General features: G+C 35.7%; 1 pseudogene; it reads right to left on the bottom strand.

The window, feature by feature from the left end:
* The window catches only part of LOC109051780, a 30,401-nt pseudogene extending 9,375 nt beyond the window's left edge, over nucleotides 1-21,026 (bottom strand).
* Nucleotides 21,027-23,602: the final 2,576 nt, after the last annotated feature.

Below are 23,602 nucleotides of genomic sequence, written 5' to 3'. Positions count from 1 at the left end.
AAAATCAGCTGAAATCCTAGTAGAAGCTAATAGAAGGTTTTCATGTCCAGATTGGACTGGCAGAGAATTTCCAAATAACACAATGGTCAGACTGGGAAATGTTTGATCTTGAACTGCCCTTAAATTAATCAGAATGTATCACAATATAAGAAAAAATCTGATCATTTATTTATTCTTAAACGAGCAGTGCAGTGATGATTGTGTTTTCCTACACTGTAAAACCCGACAAGTAACTTAACTCAAACTGTTTGAGTAAACCGATTGCCTTAAACCATTTAAGTTTTAAAACTAACAGTTATGAGTACTCTGAACTTAATTCAGTTGAGTTCACTGAAAGATACGGAAGTTCTAAGCGGCCATCCATTATAATTTTTTTCCTTTTTGTTTTCTCGTTATAACGACTTAATTTTCTCGTTATCTCGACATAACGAAAGTCGTTTTCTCGTTATAACGACTTAATTTTCTTGTTATCTCGACATAACGAAAGTTTGTTTTTATCAATTATTATTGATTAATCATCAATTATTGAACTCTTCTACTAGTTAAAAGATGTAGAGATGAAAAGCAGAAAGCAGATGAAATGATGGTAAAATAATTACATTGATTTTTATTGAATAATCTTAGTTCTGTCATGACAACTCTCGGAGGGACTGGCATGGTAATGTACAGGACAATGTTACTGTGTTTGGTCTTGGTGGAATAGATCTGCTACACTGCTGCTGCTGCTACTGTTGCAGATCATGTACCGAGATTTGCTACTGCCAATACATCCACAACATGCTGCTGCACATATAACACATATGAATAACCCCCATATAGCATACATGAATCACCTCATAGCAGATCTATACAGGTGGAGCTGGGGAAAGTGGAGGGTTTTTGAAGCAAGCTGCAAACTGCTATGGCAAACAAATGCCAGGTATTTGAGTATTGAGCAGTAAGCTTTTTGGTTACCAGGAGAGAACCAATCATCTGCCATGTGATAATGATGTCACCAGGTCAGATTGAACTAGACGTATCGGACTGTGCCATCTAGACTTTCATGCCAGAAATCTGTATTTGAATCTTCATTTTACCAGCATACATTATACATCTGTTATGTAACCAAGCATATACGTACATGCATATATACATAAATAAATACACAGTAACAGTGAAATTACATAAAATTAAAAGTATATGAATGTTGAATACATTAAGAAATTAGTAGGCCTATATAATGAGAGATTCTATAATTGAAGGAAAGAACACAAATGAAGATGTCACACCAAAGGTGTTTACAGTAATGCTAAAAAAAAAAAAATGCAGGGAAAAGTGTGTAATAATTTAACACTGCATCCTGATGTCCAACTAGCAAGTACAAGCATAATGTCATTCATAAAGTACAAGCATATGACCAGTTGTATTACAGTCTGGTATGGGAACTGCTCAGTGGCTGACCGCAAAGCACTGCTTTTTCCCTACAGCTGTCTCCTTGCTGAACTCTGCCCTCTGACACCCCCCAAACCATACACACAGACTCCTTCCCCACTTCATCACTACATCTGACCGATTTATTTATTTATTTATTTATTTATTTACAACAAGCAAAAAAACGGTAAACTTGCTATTACTTGCACCACTGTCTGTTCATCCAGAATACTGAATGATCCATTTGCACACTGAAATATTTTCTATGCACTTTACTGTCCATTGCAGTAGTGTAAATTATGTTCATATGTTCATAGTTCTGCCTATAGTGTACATACACTTTCACATAATCCATCTGTATAGTATGTTCATAGTACACCTATCTGTATATCATGCTGATAGTATTTAACATCTGTAAATTATGTCCATAATACTTATCTGTATAGATATTGTACATTTTGTAGACCTTGTATATTCTGTACTTACTGCTTATTGCACTTCTGGTTAGATGCTAACTGCATTTCATTGCCTTGTACCTTACATGTGCAGTGACAATAAAGTTGAATCTAATCTAATCTAATCTAATAAACACTGACAGTTTGTCTATTCACACACGCATAAACCCAATGCTACTTATATATATACATGACTATTTGGAAATGCAGATTGCACAATCAATTCACAGAAACACTGAATACAGAAACATTTAATACCGTGCAAGCATACTTATGCATCTTCCAATTGTTTTTCATTTTTTTAATCATATTTTGTGAATGTAAGTTTGGATATTCATTTGAAAATCTTATTTTGTGAATATGAATTAGCTTAATTTTATAATTTTATAGTTATAGTTATTTTTTTTTGCTGACTGTAAACTGATGTCTGTAATGTTTCTGAATTACTCCAGACTATTTAATTTTTTGGCATAAATCAATAATATTGGTCACCCTTTAAGTCTGTCAGTGTTTCTGAAAAGTAATGGTTTTGGACGTACAAGGTTTCTGTCTGACAGTGATAATATATAATCAGTATATGATCAACTGCTTGTTGTGCACTCTTTATCCAGAGTGTTAGTTTGGCTGTTAGTCCTGATTCAGAGTCTGAAATATCTGATGCTGTTGACCTAGACCGGGGTGGTGAATGTCGGTCTTGGAGAGCCGCAGCCCTGCAGAGTTTTGCTTCAACCCTAATCAAACACGCCTGAACAAGCTAATCAAGGTCTGAACGGTTACTAGAAAGCTACTGGCACGTGAGTTTTAATTAGGGTTGGAGCTGAACTCTGCAGGGCTGTGGCTCTCCAGGACCAGAGTTCACCACCCCTGACCTAGACTATGTGCCACAGGGTCAGTCTGGAGTTGTGAAGTGAGTGATGTGACATACAGCCAAGTATTGTGACCCATACTCAGAATATGTGCTCTGCATTTAACCCATCCAAAGTGCACACACACAGCAGTGAACACACACACACACACTCTGAACACACACCCAGAGCAGTGGGCAGCCATTTATGCTGCAGCGCCCGGGGAGCAGTTGGGGGTTCGGTGCTTTGCTCAAGGGCACCTCAGTCTTGGTATTGCCGGCCCGAGACTTGAACCCACAACCTTAGAGTTAGGAGTTAAACTCTCTAACCACTAGGCCACGACTTCCACCGAATTGTGGGCGTGAATCCAGCTCTCCTAGATGAAGAAGACTCATTTGATGTCATTGAAGACTCCTCTGATGAGTTCTCTACAAAGGAAACTCGGAAATGGTTTGCACGTACTCATGTAAGCGGAGAACATGGAGGTGACCCATGGTGTTGTGGTGCAATGTGCTGGTTACCACCGTTGTTGCCTACACCAGGGGCAGTCCTGGAGAGCCACAGTCCTGTAGAGTTCAGCGCCAACCCTAATCAAACACACCTGAACAAGCTAAACAAGGTCTAAGTGTTGAAAGCTAGAGGAAGGTGAGTTTTTATTAAGGTTGAAGCAAAACTCTGCAGGACTGTGGGTCTCCAGGACTGACACTGACCACCTCTGGCCTACACCAACTTCACTACACAACACCTCGTGTGACCAATGCATGACATCTATTCATCAAGGAGCTGGTCAAGGAGCTTGTCATGACACATATGAAGAGGTGCTTGGAGAACATACCTCACCTTCAAAACTATATTACAGAGGCAAGGGAAGATGTGTTAAAAAAATAAAAATAAATTCAAAGTCTTCACAGTCACCAAGGGTCAATCGAAAAGGAAGAGGTGCAGGATCTGGTGTTAAGTGTCAGGCCGGTTTACAAGGTGCACAAACCTGTACTTGTCATTTGTGAGGCATGTTAGCACTCAGATGGCAATTTGAGATGGCACTGTACCTGTGTGATTTTATTTTGTTAGTTTGATGTTCATCTATTCGGTCACATTTACTACAGTTCACTAGAGTTGCACTACAGACAAAGTGGCAAAAAATAAATCACAATAATAAATAACAAAGTATCTTTATTCTTCTGTTTTATCATGCTTGCATAGATGGGTCATTTTTGACCCATATGTATAAAAGTGATGTAGTAACAAAAACCTATTATATATATATATATATATATATATATATATATATATATATATATATATATATATATATATATATATATATATATATATATATATATATATTTATATATTTGTGATCATTGTAAAAATATATTTTGAATATTCATGGATCAAGGAATTTTTAGCCCAGGGAATATTAAATGCTGAAACAAAATGATTTAAAAAGATAAAACAATAAAATTCCCAGCGGAGTATAAAATAACATAGGAAATGAATACGGGTCATTTTAGATCCATGTTGTGCATTAGAAGGGGTTTTCATATCTTGTGCATCAAAGGGTTAATTGAGTAAAATTTTCACTGAGTATCTGTACTTTCGCTTGAGTAAAATTGTTGAGTACTTTTTACACCTCTGCTTTTCATTTGCATATATATCGCAAGCCCTCCTGTGGGCAATAAAGAAAGTGGTTGAAAGATCATGTTTGGACAATAACCAGAGAGATTGTCAAAAGCATCAAATATTGGCAATATCAAGAGTATTTGGCATTTCCAATTAATGTAGGCTTGTTACATTATTATTATTAGGCATATTACTATTACTATTAGGTTGCTTTTATTATTAAATTAATATTACAATTAATTTGCTCCGCAATAATTCCATAGCGCATTACCGCATAACTGACGCCTGATGACAATAAAAGACCAGTGTTGGGCAGTAACTAGTAACTATTAGTTACTGTAATAGTATAATAATACAGTAATTATTAACTTAGTTACTGTAATATGTAGCATTTGCAAAAAACACACACAAAAATATTTTATATATAAAAAAAAAAATATAAAACCCCCCCACATAAAAAAAAAGTCTATATACCACCCCCCCAAAAAAAAACAACTATCACCTCAAAAAAGGCAGAACAGGCCTCTGGTTCCATAGCAACCAAAGGCAAACTATCTGATAACACTAGGTTTACGACGCCCAGGAATGTGCAAAGCAACTCTTAACTCAAGTCTCTCAAAAACAGACACATAATGCACATAAAAAAGGGACTCTTCTCTAATTAATTCATAGAAAAACCTTTATACTTTAGGGCATTGTGTATGCTGTTACTGTTCTTGTATATTGTCTTTTGTGTATTGTATGTGTTTTATGCATGCTTATGATGGATAACTAGTTAATATAACCTCATCTATATGATGTTTGGTATCTATGAGTTCATATTTTCATGATCTAAATGAGAGTGTATAATATATGTTGATGCCTATGCAACACATTAGTTTTATAAGAATCTTAAAGATTCTTCCCCAATCTAATTTCATATACAAGACACCATACTAGTCACAAAGAGTTGTAAAACTTCCCTCCAAAAGGTACCATTCCTCATTGGCTCACTCAAATCCTGAGGGTGATTGTCACCCTATCTGAGCCGGCACCAGCGCAGCACTGATGAGGGGGCGGCTGAGGTGAAAAAAGGTACCATTCCTCATTGGCTCACTCAAATCCTGAGGGTGATTGTCACCCTATCTCACCTAATTCACCCTGCACGTGAATTTTGCGCGATGAGCTGCTAAAGACCTGAGATGAGAGCGCAGCATTCACGACGTCGAGTAGTGCATTACATTGAAATACAATGGAAAAGTACAGCAGTGGAATGAAAAATGTGTTCTGAGTGAATTAACCTATTAAAAGCTACTTAGCAAATACAGATGGCAGAGAACTGAATAAAACAAAATCGCATAGCCACCAAATTTAAACGTCCAGGAAATAAAAATGTGAGCAGTTAGACAACATGCTCGACAAGCTGAGAGGAGGTGGAAAAAACATACTGCAGGTCCATTATGAGATATTCAGAGAATCGTTACAGACATTTCAGAAGGCCTCTAGAGATGCTAAACATAAGTATTACTCGAATGTTATCACGCAACATGTGAATGAACCTAAAATTTCATTCAAGATTATAAATTCAGTTATTAACCCTAGGCAAACTAGGTATCCAGATCCCTCTATCCTGAATTGTGAAGACTTTTTGAATTTTTTTAATGATAAAATTGTTGGTCTATATTCTACAATACCGAAACTACCGGTGACTCCGTCTTTTGACCTGGCTGTGCCTTGTAGCACAGAATGGAGAGAATTCGATCTCATTACCCTTCCAGCTTTGGCGGATATTGTTGTACATCTTAAGCCTTCGTCATCTAAAAGTGATGTTTTGTCACCTCATCTTTTTTAAGCAGTTTTTTGCTAGTGTTGGGACTACGGTGTTGAATCTGACTAATAAATGCCTTAGCCAGGGCACCTGTCCAGCAGTTTTTAAGCATGCTACAGTTCTGCCATTATTAAAGAGGCCTAATTTGGCAATAGAGGATCCAAATAATTTTAGACCGATCTCAAATTTACCTTTTTTAGCCAAGGTTTTAGAAAAAGTGGTATTTAGGCAGCTACAAGCACATATCACTGTGAATTCAGTTAGTGAGCCATTTCAGTCGGGCTTTAAGTCCTGCCACAGCACTGAGACAGTGTTGGTCAAAGTGTTAAATAACATCTTTGTTTCACTGGATAATGGCGATAATGTTATTTTAATTCTGCTTGACCTTAGTGCAGCGTTTGATATGGTGGACCATGAGATTTTGATCAACCGCCTAGAGAACACTGGGTTGGCCTAAAAGGTAATGTTCTCAAATGGTTTAAATCGTATCTCACGGATAGATTTTTTTTCTGTTAATATTGGGGGCTGTAAATCTTCAAGATTACATCTTCCTTGGGGAGTCCCACAGGTTCAGTTCTTGCTCCAATTCTGTTCTCCCTTTATATGCTACCTTCAGGGGCTATTTTTCGCAAATATAAAGTGTCATTCCATTGCTACGCTGATGATACGCAGATTTATTTGCCTATGAGTGAGTTGAATTCAAACTCACTTGACACTTTATTAGCATGCTGACACTATGTTAAGGATTGGATGGCTGCAAATTTTTTAAAGCTTAATGTAAATAAAACCGATGTTATTGTGTTTGGCCCTAGAAAGAATGAGGTGCTGCAGTGCTTGAATGCAACTTCTTTGACTGGTTTTGTTAAATCTAATGTAAAAAATTTGGGATTTGTTCTGGATAGTGATTTAAAGTTGGACAGACAAATTAACACTGTGGTGAGATCTTGTTTTTTTAATTTACGTCTGTTAGCTAAGACTAAACCATTTCTATCTAGTTCAGATTTTGAGAGAGCAATTACGTCCATTGTCTTTTCTCGAATGGATTACTGTAATTCCCTTTATTATGGAGTTGATGTTCGAGCTCTTATGCGTTTACAGAAAATCCAAAATGCTGCTGCAAAAATGATCAAGTCTGCAAAGAAATATGAATCTGTGACTCCTTTATTAATTTCATTAACCCTCTGGAGTCGATTAACGCGTATACGCGTTTTGGGGTATTTTCTCCTGATAACCCCGAAAAGAACTTAAATTACACTTTCAGTTTTGATCGTACAGATAAGTGCAATACATCAATCGAATCTGTAAAGGGTCTACTTTTTTTTGTATACAGACATAATACAAACAAAAACTTTGTGCACTTAGAAAATAAAGATAACAAACAAGGAGTGCTGTCTGCAGCCTTTGTCTGCGCTGATCTTCAGATACAAATGCGTCATTAAAATGAACTGTAACTCCGTGAATACTCAACGAAGAGACATGAGAGAGATATCTATAGAAAGCCTGACATGTCTACTTTTAAACTAAACAAGTGCTGCCGAAAACAAATATTCTGTGATAAAGTAATCCATATGAAAACAACGCGATGTCCGTTTTTCACGTCTCCCTTCATTATCTTCTAATGCGACCACGCCCCCGCGCAGGCTCCGCGCTTTTGAGATTCAAATGTTTCACTGAAGCGCGCGGCTTTTGAATACGCCCACACAACAGAAGACAACGCAGCGAGACTGTTCTTCAAGTTTTTTTTATTTTACTGTTTGCTTCGCGATGAGAGGAATAAGACATAATTCACCCCAAAAAGATGTGATGTGGTTGAGGATTTGAGATTTGGATTTCCTCAGAAAAAAGAATGAAGCACTTTATTCAGCAGAGTTCATAAACATGAGTAAGTCTCTTTTTATTTATTTATATACTTGTACTAGTTTTTACACATAACGTGTAAACATTTTACTAGTTAGACTTTTTCCAAAGACTTTTTCCAAACTATAATGCCTGACTAAATGTATAATCAAGTGAAATATTATGAAGCTTCAATAACAATATACACTACTATACCATTCAAAAGCTTGATGTAAATAATATAAATGTAACAATAAATGTAACTGTAGCAAATGTAACAATCATTGCTGTTCTTTCAATTTATCCCCCCTAAAATACCTAAAAAAAAATATTCTCAGCTCTTTTCAACATTAATAATAATAATAATAATAATAATAATAATAATGATGATGATAATAATAACAATAAATGTTTTTTTTTTTTGTAGAAAATAAGATTGTTAAAAGGATTTCTGAAGGATTGTGTGACTGGAGTAATGATGCAAAAAAATTCAGTTTGAAAGTCAGCTTTGATTTTTCCTAATAAACTGTTTAACTGCACTCACAAGTGAATATTAAATTATGTTGTGGGGATAATTAAATATATTCTAAATAAACTACAAACATAAAATTATATACATTTATTTTGTCCTCACATTCTTTCTTGTAACTCATCCCTCTCAGTGACACAGCTGACTGAATGGCTCATTATGCAGCTCATTATGCAGGTCTTTGTCTTCTCAGGTGTGAATTCATGATAGTTGACGCCTACTCGCATATGACTTTTACCAACAAAAAGTATCTCAGAAAATTTAAATTAATATATTGTTTTCTGTAAGTGAGTAAACAAGATGATTTTTCACATCATTTTAGAAAAAAAAAATTCTAGGCTACAAGCTCCAGTTCTCAAAATTCCTGGGAACCAATTTCTGTATGTGTTTTATGCCTTTTTCAAGTGATTTAACATTTTTAGTTTTTCACTAACCACGCATAACATTTTTTTTCTCAAAAACACAATCATGTACATACATGCTGCTCACATATTATTATAGCCTAGTTTGTGCTGATTACAGTGAGATTAGACTTTAGCCATTTAGATATTTATAAGAAACTGAAAAAAAGCACAAATGTCAGGGCATGACAAAACTTCTCCAGGCCCCAAAAATACCCTTAGACTCCAGAGGGTTAAAGTGGCTGCCAGTACGACTTAGAATTATTTATAAAATCCTTGTACTTGTCTTTAAGGCCTTGCACAATCTAGCTCCTGTGTATTTGTCCGGTTTGGTTGCAATCTACACCCCCTCTAGATCCCTGAGATCAGAAAATCAACATCTGCTGTGCACTACCAGGACAAAATATAAACATAGAGGTGACAGAGCTTTTTCTTGAGCAGGCCCTAAATTGTGGAATGACCTCCCTCAATCTATTAGATCTGTCAAATCTTTACACATGTTCAAAGCTGTGTTAAAACAACATCTTTTAAATTCAAATGGAGAGCACTTTTAAATGGATTAATGTTTATGGATGTCTATGTGAGGTGGATATGTCTATCTCTGTCATTTTCTTGTTATTTTTTTTGTTTAGCTTGTGAAACAAAAACACACTTGACAACAAAATTTGCAATAAAAATAAATAAATAAACAAACAAACAAACAGTTTTAGGCAGCAGTTTTACCACAAATATAGACAAGTGATACCACCACAACCACCAGAAATACTTAATTGTGTCTGCTTTACAATGAAACACAAGCTCATTGCGACAGATTCCCTGACATAATACATTTATTGTGACCCATTTAATAGATGCATCACTTTAAGTTAAACAAACTCTAACATCAACAAACAATAAAAATACATCGACAATGATTAAACTACGATCATCTAGCCCTCTATTAAACATGAAAAAAATATTTCATCATAGCTTACTCAGTATTGCTGCTTTCTTAGTTACACCGCTTGCGCGGGAATTTGTGTCAGAGTAACAATTAAAATTTCACTTTGCCAAACGGACTGTCCTAAATTGTTGCTATAATAGCATCATATTAATGATAGAAAGCCTATGCATTTGGCAAATATATTTTTTTAAATAAACCATTATATTTCATAATTAAAATCTATTTTCACACTCATCTTGGGTGAGGGGGCGGGATAGTCCCCCCGTGGCGCCGGCCCTGCATCCTATATAGATCATATAGATCAGGGCGGTTCTTTTAGATTCCAGGAGAAGATGCTGAGCTAAGAGCCTTAAAACCCACCTTGACTTTCCATTCATCAAGAACGTCTGATTCGAACTGGTCTTTCTCATCAACTCACTTCAGCAGAGACCAACTGGATCCCCAAAGTGCATCAGGACTCTTTTTTCAAACAGGCAAGATGTGCAAGTATCAAACTTAGTCTTATTAATTGATACATTAAGTATCATATGCACCTTTTACAAAGGTGTGTTTGAACTAAGAAACTGATGTTTCCTTCAGGCTGTAGATCTGCTGAATATCAAATTCTACCATACCTTCATGTCTTTATTTCTCTTCTCTTTACTGCTTAAGCTTTAACCCTTTTTCCTATGCACACTGTATGCATGTGTGTGTGTGTATGTGTATGTTAGACTAGTTTAAGTGTTTATGCAGTTAATAAAGTCTTACTTGTATCACACTTGAGGTTGTTCATTGTTTGCTCATAACTGAAGTCCCTAATCATGCAGATTTTAGCTACATGCTCTGAGTAGAATTGTACAGTAAGAAAGTTATTTTCCTTAACCAGGAAATTAACGTTTTTAGAACTGACAGACAGTTGACTCTGAGATGTCAAGTAAATACTTACAGCGCATCTTAATATTTATAATTACTCTTAACTAGTTATGCCTGATTATTCATATTTCCCCTTTGATTTTGCTACATACAATATTACTTTCCCTTTCAGTCAGTCACTCCCGACGTCACGTCGGTGACCGATGAATTGGGGATCTCACTTAGAGAGACCAATCCACTTCGAGTGTAACTAAACAAACCAATGCACATTGGCATGCAATGGTTGCATCCAGCTCGCTGATCACAGTGCGAGCATAAAAAGGCAGCAGGTGCAACACATACCAGCTTTTCATTTCGGAACCGTGTGACAACATTGTTCTGCTCCTGCCAAACTGCTTCATGTGTGATGAGTCTAGCATGCTCTAGGGAACTTCTTGAGTTGACTGATGGCGCTTCAGAGGCTCCTCAGTGAAAAACTGAATATGCTTATACTCACGCTGTGATCAGCAGCAGCTGGATGCAATAATTGCATGCCAATGTGCATTGGCTCGTTTAGTTACACTTGAAGTGGATTGGTTTCTCTGAGTGAAATCCCCAATTTGTCGGTCACCGACATGACATCTCTGTTTCCTCCTTCAGGGAACGAGGCTTAGATACGTATCCGAGATGTTTTGCAGTAACTAGCAGTGTAATTAATTAATTATTAATTGTAATTAATAATATTATAGTTACCATCTATAAAACAGTTTAGTTACTTGGTTACTTTTGATGCCTCAACCCTGCTGACTTAAAATCCAACAATCAAATAATTCCTAGATTTATTTTCATAATTTTCATGACTCACACATGCATGTGATGTTCCCAGTGCAGCAGGCAAGCATGGAATATGTAAAAGCTTACATTCAGCAGATAGAAATATTGCATTATATTGATTTTGTCAGGAAAAATGATGATCTGAACACTGTTGTGTAAGTTGTGTCTTTACTTTACTCTGGCATTACATCCCACCCACAACCCTCTGATCAGCATGTGGTACGTTATATTACTATAATTAAAAAGCTTTTTTTTTTTAATTAAACAGTTTATTACAAACTTATGTGATTTGATTAAATACATGATGAAATATGATCATATATGGGTAAGGGAGAAATTACAATTAGCTTCAAGCTACACGTCAATTAATGAGATTAATACAACACTTCTACTTGAATGTCACTATCAATCTATTGAGTGTTTGTAATAACTTCTAACTGCAATCCATTGTAAAAGAATTTTATGGGGAAGATTCACAGTTACTACGTTTGTGGGGCGTGAAGAAAAAGTAATGTAACTAGTATAGTGTAATTAATTACTGTTGCCAGAAAGTAATAAGTAAAGAAACCATATTACTTTTCAAATGAGTTACTAGTAATGAGTAATATATTACATTCTTTGAGTAACTAGCCCAACACTGTAAAAGACTATGCTATTAGCTTGTTTTAAGTAAATTTCTAACCGTATCTGGCAGTGGCGGATCCTGGCATGTGCATCTGCCTAGGACCGCTTTCTTCCCCTTTTTATACTTAATTTTAGGTGGTTTCTATAGCGTGACCTAAATGACTAATAACGAGTGCGCATAATGTTATGTGATCCATGTAATGCGTGAGCAATAATCTCTCCACTCGCAAGCAGATTTCCGTCACTCACACAAAACTGGACGTGTGCTTTGAAATATACATTGTTCTTTTATCCACCTTTTTCCTCAATTCGAAAGTAAGCCTATGGGTGTGACTTCCGTTTCATTAGCCACTATAGGTAAATAACGAGGACAATAACGACATGCAGTAAACGGTAAAATTGTATGCAGTACAAACCAGTGTGTTCTTAATTAAGATAACAGATTAAAATAACATGATAGGACACATCAATTGTCAATATCAAGCACCAAAACAAACTGTTTTGTACAGCTAAAAATAGCTGGACGTAAATGAGACCGGAAGCTAGACCCATAGAATTTACAAATGGCGATGCCCATTTTTAAGTCAGGAAAAAGGTGGATAAATTGTCTCTGCTCTCACTCAGATATTACGTGTACATGCTCAAACGTTGTCTTCGCATCACTGAAGACTAGAAGAGCTTTTTTTTTAATTCAGATGAAGAGGCGTTTCTCACTAAATGGAAGCAAGCTGATTATAGTCAGCCTTCTGTAGTTATTTATTTTATTAATATAGCCTACTTATTTTAGTTAAGTGCTTAAATTGTAAATATTTATACCCTAGTTTATGAAGAATCATTTATTGATCTTGTTTTCCCTTTAATACATACATTCTGCAAGATATTTTTCAATTACTTTCAAAAAGTGTTAGGGACAATATCAACCTTGGCAAAAAGTGGTGGGGACACCCGAGTGTCAATTTCTTTACGTGTTCCAAAAATCAATTTTTAAGTGGTTAAGCAAATAATAATAATAATAATCGGCAGGGATCCCAGACCAATACAATAAGTGTGCCTCCTCTATTTTAAAACCCACGAGCCGCCACTGATTATGCAGACATCTTTCCTGAAACTTTGCAACATTTGTGTGACCGAAAAAGTTCTACACACCTAAGAGAATCTAGGAAAAAAAAGTTTTTTGAATGTAGTTTTTTTTTTTTTTTTCATGTTGGGCACCCCTGGTTTAGAGCAGTGCCCAACCCTGCTCCTGGCGATCGACTGTCCTGCATTGTTTAGCTTCAACCCTAATCAAACACACCTGCCTTTAATTTTTAAGTGAGCCTGAAGACCTTAATTAGTTGCTTCAGGTGTGTTTGATTAGGGTTGGAGCTGAACTTTGCAGGACAGTCGATCGCCAGGAGCAGGGTTGGGCACCCCTGGTTTAGAGCATAAGAAACAAAAAAAACATTTTTGAAAAATGATATTTTACTCATATGTTATGCTATGTCCTCTGTAGTGGACACTAGGACTATATTGTACTATAGTAAAAATAAAATGACATGAAATTAATGATGTTTTATTTACAAGGTTCGGGAGGAGCATGATCAGATAATCAACCAATTTGGCACAGGTGCAACTCATTAAGCTAACCATCTTAACTAGCACAATACGGGTATATAAATGCAGCCTACTTACCTCTGTCCTGCGACAGTTTTCCGGCATCCTTCCTCCACCCCAACTCCTCATTCCTAATCTATTTTTATCCCACATTAGGGATAGGGGGAGTTCTTTTGGTTCGGGCTATATTCCGGACCCGGAGCCCTCCCCCAGGACAGCATGCCAAAATATGCTTACTATTTGCTAACAGATTAGATGTAAGGGTGAACTCGTGAATATGTATAGGCAAAAACACTTTGATTTTTTTTCAATCACCAATAACTTTTTGAGTTTCAGGATTTATTTATTTTTTTTACCAAAATTTGTATAAATATGATTTTCAACTATGTTATGGAAGATATAATGGAATGAATTGATACACCATTTTACTTCATGCAGTATGTGGGTAAAATGGCCATAAATAATATTCCCATTCAATGCAATGTATCTATACACTGTATCTAATTTGAATATTAATGTGTTCTTGGAGCAACATTTAATGAAAAAAGAAGTGTAATAACTAGAGTAATAATTGGCAACATTTAAATATTAATATCTAATATTTCATAGGAATATTGATGTATAATTTATTTCCATATTCACTTGCTGTGTCTCCCAAAATGCTTGATAAACATGATTTAAGTCCTGATGTCCTCTACAGTGGACATGTATCAAATCAATGCCCTGTTCTGTAACAAAGTCATTTTTATATTTGAAACACCATAACGTTTTGACATAACGTCTGAGATGTTGGTTTATGAATTACAATTTAAAAAGTAGTCCGATTTAAGTGATAATTACACAGATTTGAAAATTCTGTTGGCTAATTACAGCACCTGACGTTAACCAAACTATTGGAAATAAATAATAACTGAACTTGTAACAGTTTTGTTGCAAACCACAATATTATGGTGAAATTAGATCTGTTTGTTGAGTTAAAACCGAATTACTGTTGTATAAGCATAGCAAGCATCATAGCAAAAAAGGCTAACAAATTTTAGAGTTATACCCACCAATTAACATAGCCCTTCATTCATGACATGGATACCGTAATAATCATACAGAGAGAACATACAGTAGTTGCATACCTTTATCTTTTGCTCGTTTCTCCTCCTCTTCTCCTTATTCTTTTTTTATTTATTTTATTTCTAAATTGGGCACCTGATGGCTTTGACCTTTTCCTGTCCATCTCTGTGTTTATTTGGCACTTGACAATCAAGAGATTTCCCATCACCCCAACACTGTCACTTACGACCAGAAGTCAAGACTAAACCAATTCACCTTGGTGACCACATAATCGTTTTGCAGTAGCGTTGCACAAGATCCCGGGCCCTATGCATATGCAGTCCTGATGGTCCCCCATGCCCCCCACCATGAAAATATCCAGGTAAAATAAAATATATTCCAGACTTTTCAAGGGCCCTCTCTTCCTTTGGGGCCCTGGTAATCAGTACTGGTTTTACCCCCAGTCCGACGCCCCTGTCGTTTTGTATTACCTATTTTATGAGCCATTTCACACAATTCAGAAAAACAAAAATGTGCAGGAACTATAGGCCTGTATTTATAATATTATGAATGAAATGTGCGTTATTTGGAAGCAGAGGCGTGTCTACGTGGTGGCCAGGGGTGGCACCCCCCACCCCCCCAAAATTTGGCTGGCCACCCCAGATCCTTCACTCACGCAAAACTGGATGTGTGCTTTTAAATATACATTGTTCTTTTATGAATTGGCTCTGCTTTTGCTCAGAGATTACGTGTATGCTCAAACGTTCCTGCATCACTGAAGACTAGAGGTGCTTTTTTTCTAATTCAGATGAGGACTAGGCTTATCTCATTAAATGGAAGCAAGCTGATTATAGTCAGCCTTCTTTAGTTATTTATTTTATTAATAGCCTACTTATTTTAGTTAGGTGCTTAACTTATAAATATGCATTTATTCAATTATTTTTATTAAGTGCATTTGTATATTTGTTGTTTTTGTATATAGTTTTGCAATAAAAGGCGTATTAACCAGGTTCCAGAAATAATCACTGAGGGTGCTTCTAAAATTAGTGAGGGTGCTCTAGTCTTAATGCCCATTTTCACATCCTGTCTATTGCTTTGGTCATCATTGTGTCAATCACTGCTACTTCGAGAGTGAACTCCCACATAAATATGCAGATTTCATTCACGAAACTTTGCAACGTGTGTGTGGCTGAAAAACAAAGTTCTACATTTTAAATGGATCACAGACTAGAAAGCTTGCAAAGAGTGCTCTTTACCACTAAAAAAAAAAAAACTGTCACTCTTTGTTTAGTGAGTGTATACACAATGTATTTTAACATACATCGTGCCGCAAACCATAACCCCACGCCCCCCCCCCCCCACACCCTCGGCCACCCTCTTTTGAGCCAGTGCCCCAGACTGGCCACCCATAGGCGGAGTTTCACTTTTATGCTTGGGGGGGCACCCACTGGCAGACGAGCCGCGAACACTTTTTTTTTATTTGTTCTATATTTCATATATTTATATAATATATATTCGACAGTAAAATACATAATACATAAATAAATAAATAAATAAAAATTTCCCGAGGTTACGCACAGAGTTTTTTTTTAAATTTATTTTTTATGGAGGACCAAATGATCAGTGAGAGCAGAACGAATGTGCCACACGTTTCAAACTCAACTAAATGGTAAAATACATATATCAAGAGCATGCTCACAGATGAAAACAGAACAAAACAGCATTGGATGAAGTGGATTAGAGCCCTGCAGGGTCCTCAAACATAGGCCCTAGCCAGTCTTTTTTCCCCATTTCCCCAAAACAGCTTAAACTACTCTTTCAGCTATTAAAGTAATTCAGTTTTGTATGTAATGGAAAAGTGAATATATTTCGTTTAGTTTTTTTTTATAAATTTAATTTAGATAAACGTTTGGAGCATTTTTTTGTTCCTTAAATGTAAGCGGCCAGCGGCAGACAGTGAATTGATCATAGCCTATATGTTTAATCAATTTAGCCTTCTCAAATCATCACATCTTATATATAAATCTATATTCATAACAGTTCAAGCATATTACAATGTTAGTTTAAATGTTTTAACCTAGATAAATGTGCGCTGTTAGACGCTTATCCAGTCGTTTGTGTGTGGAGAGTGGAAGCCGCAGGACATGGAGGCGCCAGCGCGAACAATAGTATTTTTTTTCTAGCAGTGGAAACAACTTTAAATACGCAGTCATTTTTGCTCATAAAGGTAAGAGTAATACATCATTTTAAACTATAAAGGGTCTAGTTTTATTTGTGTGCACTCACAATATCAACAAAACGTTGTGCTTTTATAAAATAAAGAAAAAAAAAACGCTTTCTGCCGTCTCGTTCTTGAACAGGAGTACTTCACAATGATTTTTTTTCATAGGTTCAATGATGAACCTAAACTCAGTGAATTGCCTAACAGAAATGAAAAAGAAAAAAAAAAAAAAAAAAAAAAAAAAAAAAAAATAAAAAAATATATATATATATATATATATATATATATATATATATATATATATATATAGAAAGCTTTAAATTACTTCTTTAAAATGAAAATAATTCAAATTGAAAATAGAAACTCTTTCATTGTGTAATCCGTGCAGTTCTCTCTAAAGGCACATCCAATGAGATGGCGAGTCATTTTTTTCATAACCATAATTGATGGATGTCTAAAATATAAAAATAAGGAAAAGCCTGAAACAGGCCCTATTATAATTTGCGTTTTATTTTATAATTCTGTACAATAAAAAAAAATAAAAAAACATACATATGGCATATGTAAAACTGTATCCTGTAATTGTATAGAAAATTATAAAAAATATTTTTTTTATTCTGATTTTTATGTTGCTCTGTTCTGAATACCTTAAAATTTAAAGGACTTGCTGCAACACAATTTTGTCTGATATGTGAATTATTTATTATCCTATTTAAAAAAAAAAAAATTATCCGTTCAGCAAATGCTTTAAAAACAGCTTTAAAAACACTTTATTGCATTCCAGATGCTTTTAAAGTACTTTTCACTATAAATTTTATGGGCAGGCTTGAATTTTAAATATTGTCATGAATTATTTGTATTCCCATTTGTAAAATAGCCAACAAATTAATTGTTGCGGGCTAACCCCGATCTCATGGTGAAATATAGCACGATTTTCCTGCTTCTATCTGGCGTAATATGTATATGCAGAAATTTACTTTGGCATGCAAAAGACTGATAAATTCATAATTAATGGCATGGCTGGTTCAGTCGACAGAAATGCGGGACACACGGGCCTATAATAACTGCTGAAATGTTTGCGGGGCAAATCTCAGGTCAGTCTGAGCGCTCATGGTATGCACAGTCATCTTTAAGTTTCTAAAGAGTAATCGACGATGCGATCGCACATTTCACAAGATCCACTTCAGCTGTCACTAGCCGAGGGTGAATAAGCCTTGTGTATGTGCTTTAACTAAATACTGAATCACGCCCCACACTCAAGGCCATCGCTTCAAATCGCCTGTCCAATTCAGCCAGAAATGACTCAGTCCACCACATTTTTATTAGCGAGTTTATAAAGAAAACAACAAATATTTGTTAACTTGCTAAAGCTGGAAAATAACGAAAAGAGAGTCCTCTCATGTCCTCTCAAGTTAAGAACCATCCGCGCAGGGCAGGACTTAGGCAGGCGGGGGCCCCTGGGCTTGAGGTTATGTTTGGGCCCTATACCTACACTACAAATGCCCTCAAATAGAACATCATTATGGAGTAACACAAAATGAACAAACATGCTTTGAGGTTTTATAAACAGTACAATTAATATGCAACATGTCTAGGCTATAGTCATAATTTAAATGTAATATTAAATATTCATTATAATATAATAAACAGGATGTGTTCTCTCTCAGTTGAGAAATCAAAACACTGAAATAACTTTGAGCAAAAAAAAAAAAAAAAAAAACAGATGTTGGCTTATTAGTATTATAAAAGTTATTGTTATATCTGTGTCCTCTTATGTCAGGTTCTTATTTAATCAAATTCAATCAAATAAAAAGACATGCTGGCTATTAAAAATCAAATTAAGTCACTATCAACAAAATTTATAGATGGATTGTGCATAAATGTTGTTTAAATATTACATTTTAATGTAGAAATATTAAAAATATAAAATAAGCTACTTTTATTTAAATATGAAACTACAACCACCAGTAGGTAGCAGCAAGTGACTGTCTTAATGATAGAGTTGAATCAACCAATTCTTTTTAAAAATCTGATTAATTTAACTTTGCAAACAAATACTTTGAATCATTTACTGGTCCGTGTAACCCTGAGGAACAAAACACTTTGGAGATGCAGCGGTTCTGCTGTTTGTTCTATTTTCTTTCTGACATAGCAAAACGGAATTCTGTAAGTTGTTGTTTACTATACATTTGCGATCTTGCATATATATATATATATATATAAAAATATATATATATATATATATATATATATATATATATATATATATATATATAAAAAACGGACTTGTTTGTGCGATAGGCTAAGTCCTACATCATAGGCATAGCTATGTTATAAAAACAGAAACTTATTAAATAGTCATTTTTTATTTAAAATCATTTTAATGACATATCTTCCCCACTATGTGTAATGGCAGTAAGACAAGAAAGAGCGCTCAAAACTCATCAGATGATCGCATAATTTAGTGCAAGATTAATATATTAATATAAAATCATCCTCTGTAAAGAAATGAGGTGTGAACATTTGAGAATTTATGATTATCTTTATAAATGTGTGCTCTTCTGGGCTAAAAGCTTAATGGAGCTGAAGTAGCCATGTGATAACAAACCAGTTGATGCAAACGCGATTCAGTGTCCTTCTATGTGAAATGTCAGTTTATGAATACCAGTTTATGCTGTTTGATTGTGAACTTGAAGGTCTAGTTGTAGTTATAAGCTGTAGTAGCCTCAGCTTGCCCGTTTAGATCTTGCGCTGCATGGTTGCCAGGTTTTCACGACAAAACCTGCCCAACTGGTACTCAAAACTAGCCTAAACTAACCCAATCGCATTTCGAGGGGTCCCCTGGTAAAAATCGCATTTTAGGGAATAAATATCACGTTCTTGTGGTCGCTTAAACCCGCGGACATGAAAATCAACCCGCAGAAACAGTGTTAAAGTAGCCAAATTCCACGGGGAAACCGCTGACTTGGCAACACTGCTCGCCTGCGCAGTGGAAATGCGGTTAATAATGAATGAATTCTGAATAGCATATAATAATGAACAAATCAAACAAACATAAACGGGCAAAGGCGGGGCCCCCTCCAAGGTGGGGCCCATGGGCTGCAGCCCACTCAAGCCCAATGGTAAGTCCGGCCCAGCATCCGCGACTCGGGAGGATATGGGACTTAATTCATTTAACCCAAAACATACTTATTCTAACCACTAAAATAATAAAATAATACAAATAAAATGAGAAAATGTTAATTATTTAATTTTTATATTTTATTCATAGCTCAGACAAAATCATTATTGGCTCTCGTCTGGGGGGGCAGTGCCCCCCCTAGCCCCCCCTAAACTCCGCCTATGTGGCCACCCCATTTAAAATGGAAATTGGAAGAAAGTCGAGGTGTGACTCCATTCCATTTGGGAGAGACACAGAGGTGAACTGCCCCCCGCGCCAAGCCCCGCTCCCCTTTCCCCTTCTATGCACGGCTATGACTTCGCGCGTATTTTCGGTCTCTCTCGCGCATCTCGCTCTCTCTCGGACACGCTCGGTCTCTCTTGCGAACTGTCTCTCTCTCTAGGCGTTCGCATCACTTTTGTCCAGCCCTGCGCCTCATACACGGCACCCTCTCAGCAAGCAGGGGCGCCAATTTGCCAGTTCCCCACACACTGAAATGATAGATAATAGAAAACCGCTTCGCGGCGCAGAGGATTTTTTTTTGTAACTGCTCGTACCGCCCCTCGTGTATCATCAAAAAATGCCGCCCCAGGAGACTGCCCGGTTCGCCCGTGCCAAAAACCGCTACTGATTATAAACGCCCCTTCTCACAAACAAACAAACAAACAAACAAACAAACAAAAAAAAAAAAAAAAAGCACCTTGTTCTCTACCATCAGTCCCAATGGATGCCTATGACTGCCAATTGTCTGCCCGAAGTCTGTCAATATGGACTGCACAGTACACAAAGCGTAATATATAAAAAGAGATAATATTAAGTGCAAATAAAGTCATACCTTAGTATTGATGTTTCTCTTTCTGTGTGTCTTCAGCCCTCAAGTAGCAAATGAAGGTTTTCTGCTGGCATTTATATAGACACGTACTACAGGCATATGCGGGGGGTGGGGCTTTAGGGACTCATGTCCCTGCCCTTTTTCAAAATTTTTCAAAAGTGCCCCTCTCAGACAAATAGCAATGATATTGTGGCCAATAAAACAAAATGCATTTGAATTATAATTAACATGACAATGTGTACAAAAAAAAAATTAATCAATCAAAAAAAATTCACAAAACTCCCAATCATTTGTACATATCTGTCAATCTGAGGCATTGTGATTGTGTGCGTTTTGGTTGACTGACTGATATTCACAGTCTGTTCGGAAACTCTGTGAGTGCCTGTGGGTCGCCGGAAGGAAAAAATAAACTAAAACATAAAAAAAAATAAACTAAACATAAAAAAAATAAAATAAACTTTTTTCATCAAAAATCAAAGCTAATGTGTTGATTTAATTATTTTAGACTATCACATAATTCATCAATGCCTGTTTGTCATATAATACACCAACCAATCATGATCTGGCACAAGACGTTCATATTTCATAGGACAATAATGTGAAGTGGAGCAGTCATTTTCCGTTCTTATTCATAAATCAGTTGAAAATTAATTGGACAGACGAGCTTACATTTGTGGAGCGATCAGAATCTATGGTTTGTCTCGTTTTATAAATCAAATTATATTGCTGAGAAAATAGATGCTAAATGACTACAAAAGCACTGCACAACCGTGAAAGCCAGTGCAGTGCAAAAAGTCGCAAAAATGGTAATCAGTATTCAATTCACTTATGTATGTATGGTACACCATTTCATTTCATGAAACTATCAGAGTTAATGAAACCCAAGCGCCACTTTTAAACAGTTGTGCTGCTTCATTTTTATTTTATTTGTAACCTGTGATACTTTTTGGGGTTCATTGATAAATGAGTTCCCCTGAGGAACTCTCTGCACATCCCTGATAGGCTCCCTTGAAATCACACCACAGCAGTTCCTTGAAATCACATGACAAAACAGAAAGCAAAAAATAGAGACACTTTCATTTTTACTTTCTCATATGTCATGTGACTTATAGGAACAAAGATATTGATACTTATATAAGCTAGCAGAGAACTTTCCTTTGTTCTTGTCATCCTGTACAAATAAAATGCAGACCTAATTTTGTCTTTATTTTATCAGTTTAAAGCAATCGTTTCTACTATAGATATAAATATAACCATAACGCCACATATATTTTATTGCATATATGAACATTATTCATTCACGTCAGCGTTCTTAACCACAGTCATTAGCTGAATATATTAATAAATGACAATTGACTTTGAACGTGGATAAATTCTCAAAGCAGTTAAACACAAAATAAAAACAGAAAATAGATGTGTTGAAGACCAAATTCAAGTGAAATATCTTCACAATCCTCTGATGCCTTTAAGGCCTCCATCATTTTGGTATGTTTGAGTGGCAGTTTCTTTCTGCAGATGACAAGGTTGTAGGATGTGATGCATCTGAAATACACAATTGAGTTTAGAGTTACAGTGCGTCTCCTTCAATTTGTTTAAGTAAAAACAGGTATGTTCACGAAAGCCAAATGTAGCAGGGTGGTTCTTCAACTACAAGGCACTTTTGGCCTTGTGAACTTGAGGAAAAAAAAAAGTGTTCAAATCTAAATTGTCACAGTCTAACAGTTAAATATAACTAGTCTAATTGAATGATCCATAAGAGAACGCACTTACATTTATTTTCCGATCTGCACTGAACAAATGTCATTTCCATCACATGTAAATATTTGATTATTATTTAAAATTATTATGATATACATAATTTCTTGACAATGTAAGACCACTTTCACACATAGTTTTACCAATTTATACCTATATTGCAATTACCATAGATTTGTGGATTAAGTAAATTAATTGTCATGAGGCCCAAACACAAAGCTTACATCCACCACAACCTGAAATATTATATTGCATTGGTTAGATACATTTCAGAAAAATAACTACTTGTGTTATTACATTAAGTGGAACATTATCCCATAAACTATGCAGAAATTTTTAATGAGTGATTATAGTTTTGTACATATTTTTTTAAAAAGTTATGAGGTGGTGGAAATGACTGGGTGTTGTGGAAATGACAATGAATGGATGTCCATGTAGAAAAACAGAAAACATTTATTTGAAACCCATTTAACAAATCATTAGTCATTAGTCTGTTTGGTTCCATAACCAGAAGAACAGTTACAGTCTTACTGTAAACAACTTTAACCACAAATAGTCACATGAAAAATGTAAGTTACGCATAAATTGTAATTGTAAAATTGTAACATTATAATTGGTTAGATGAACACGATTTTGAATTTTGGAATACTTAAACACCTAAACTTTAGTAATGTCAATGCATTGTAACATGAACTATAAAGCATCTTGAGCATGCACACGCTGTATGTGAGTTAGTTTGGTATTGTAAAATTCTAATCGGTCTCTTGGATGAACACTGTTCTAAAGAGAACATTTAAAAGACACCTTAAACTATACCATATCAATTATCATATAACATGAACTGTAAAGCACCTAGATC

Source organism: Cyprinus carpio, chromosome B22, assembly GCF_018340385.1.
Source record: "Cyprinus carpio isolate SPL01 chromosome B22, ASM1834038v1, whole genome shotgun sequence".
NCBI lineage: Eukaryota > Metazoa > Chordata > Actinopteri > Cypriniformes > Cyprinidae > Cyprinus > Cyprinus carpio.
Note: the sequence above shows the minus strand (reverse complement) of the source record. Positions and strands in the feature narration are given on the sequence as shown.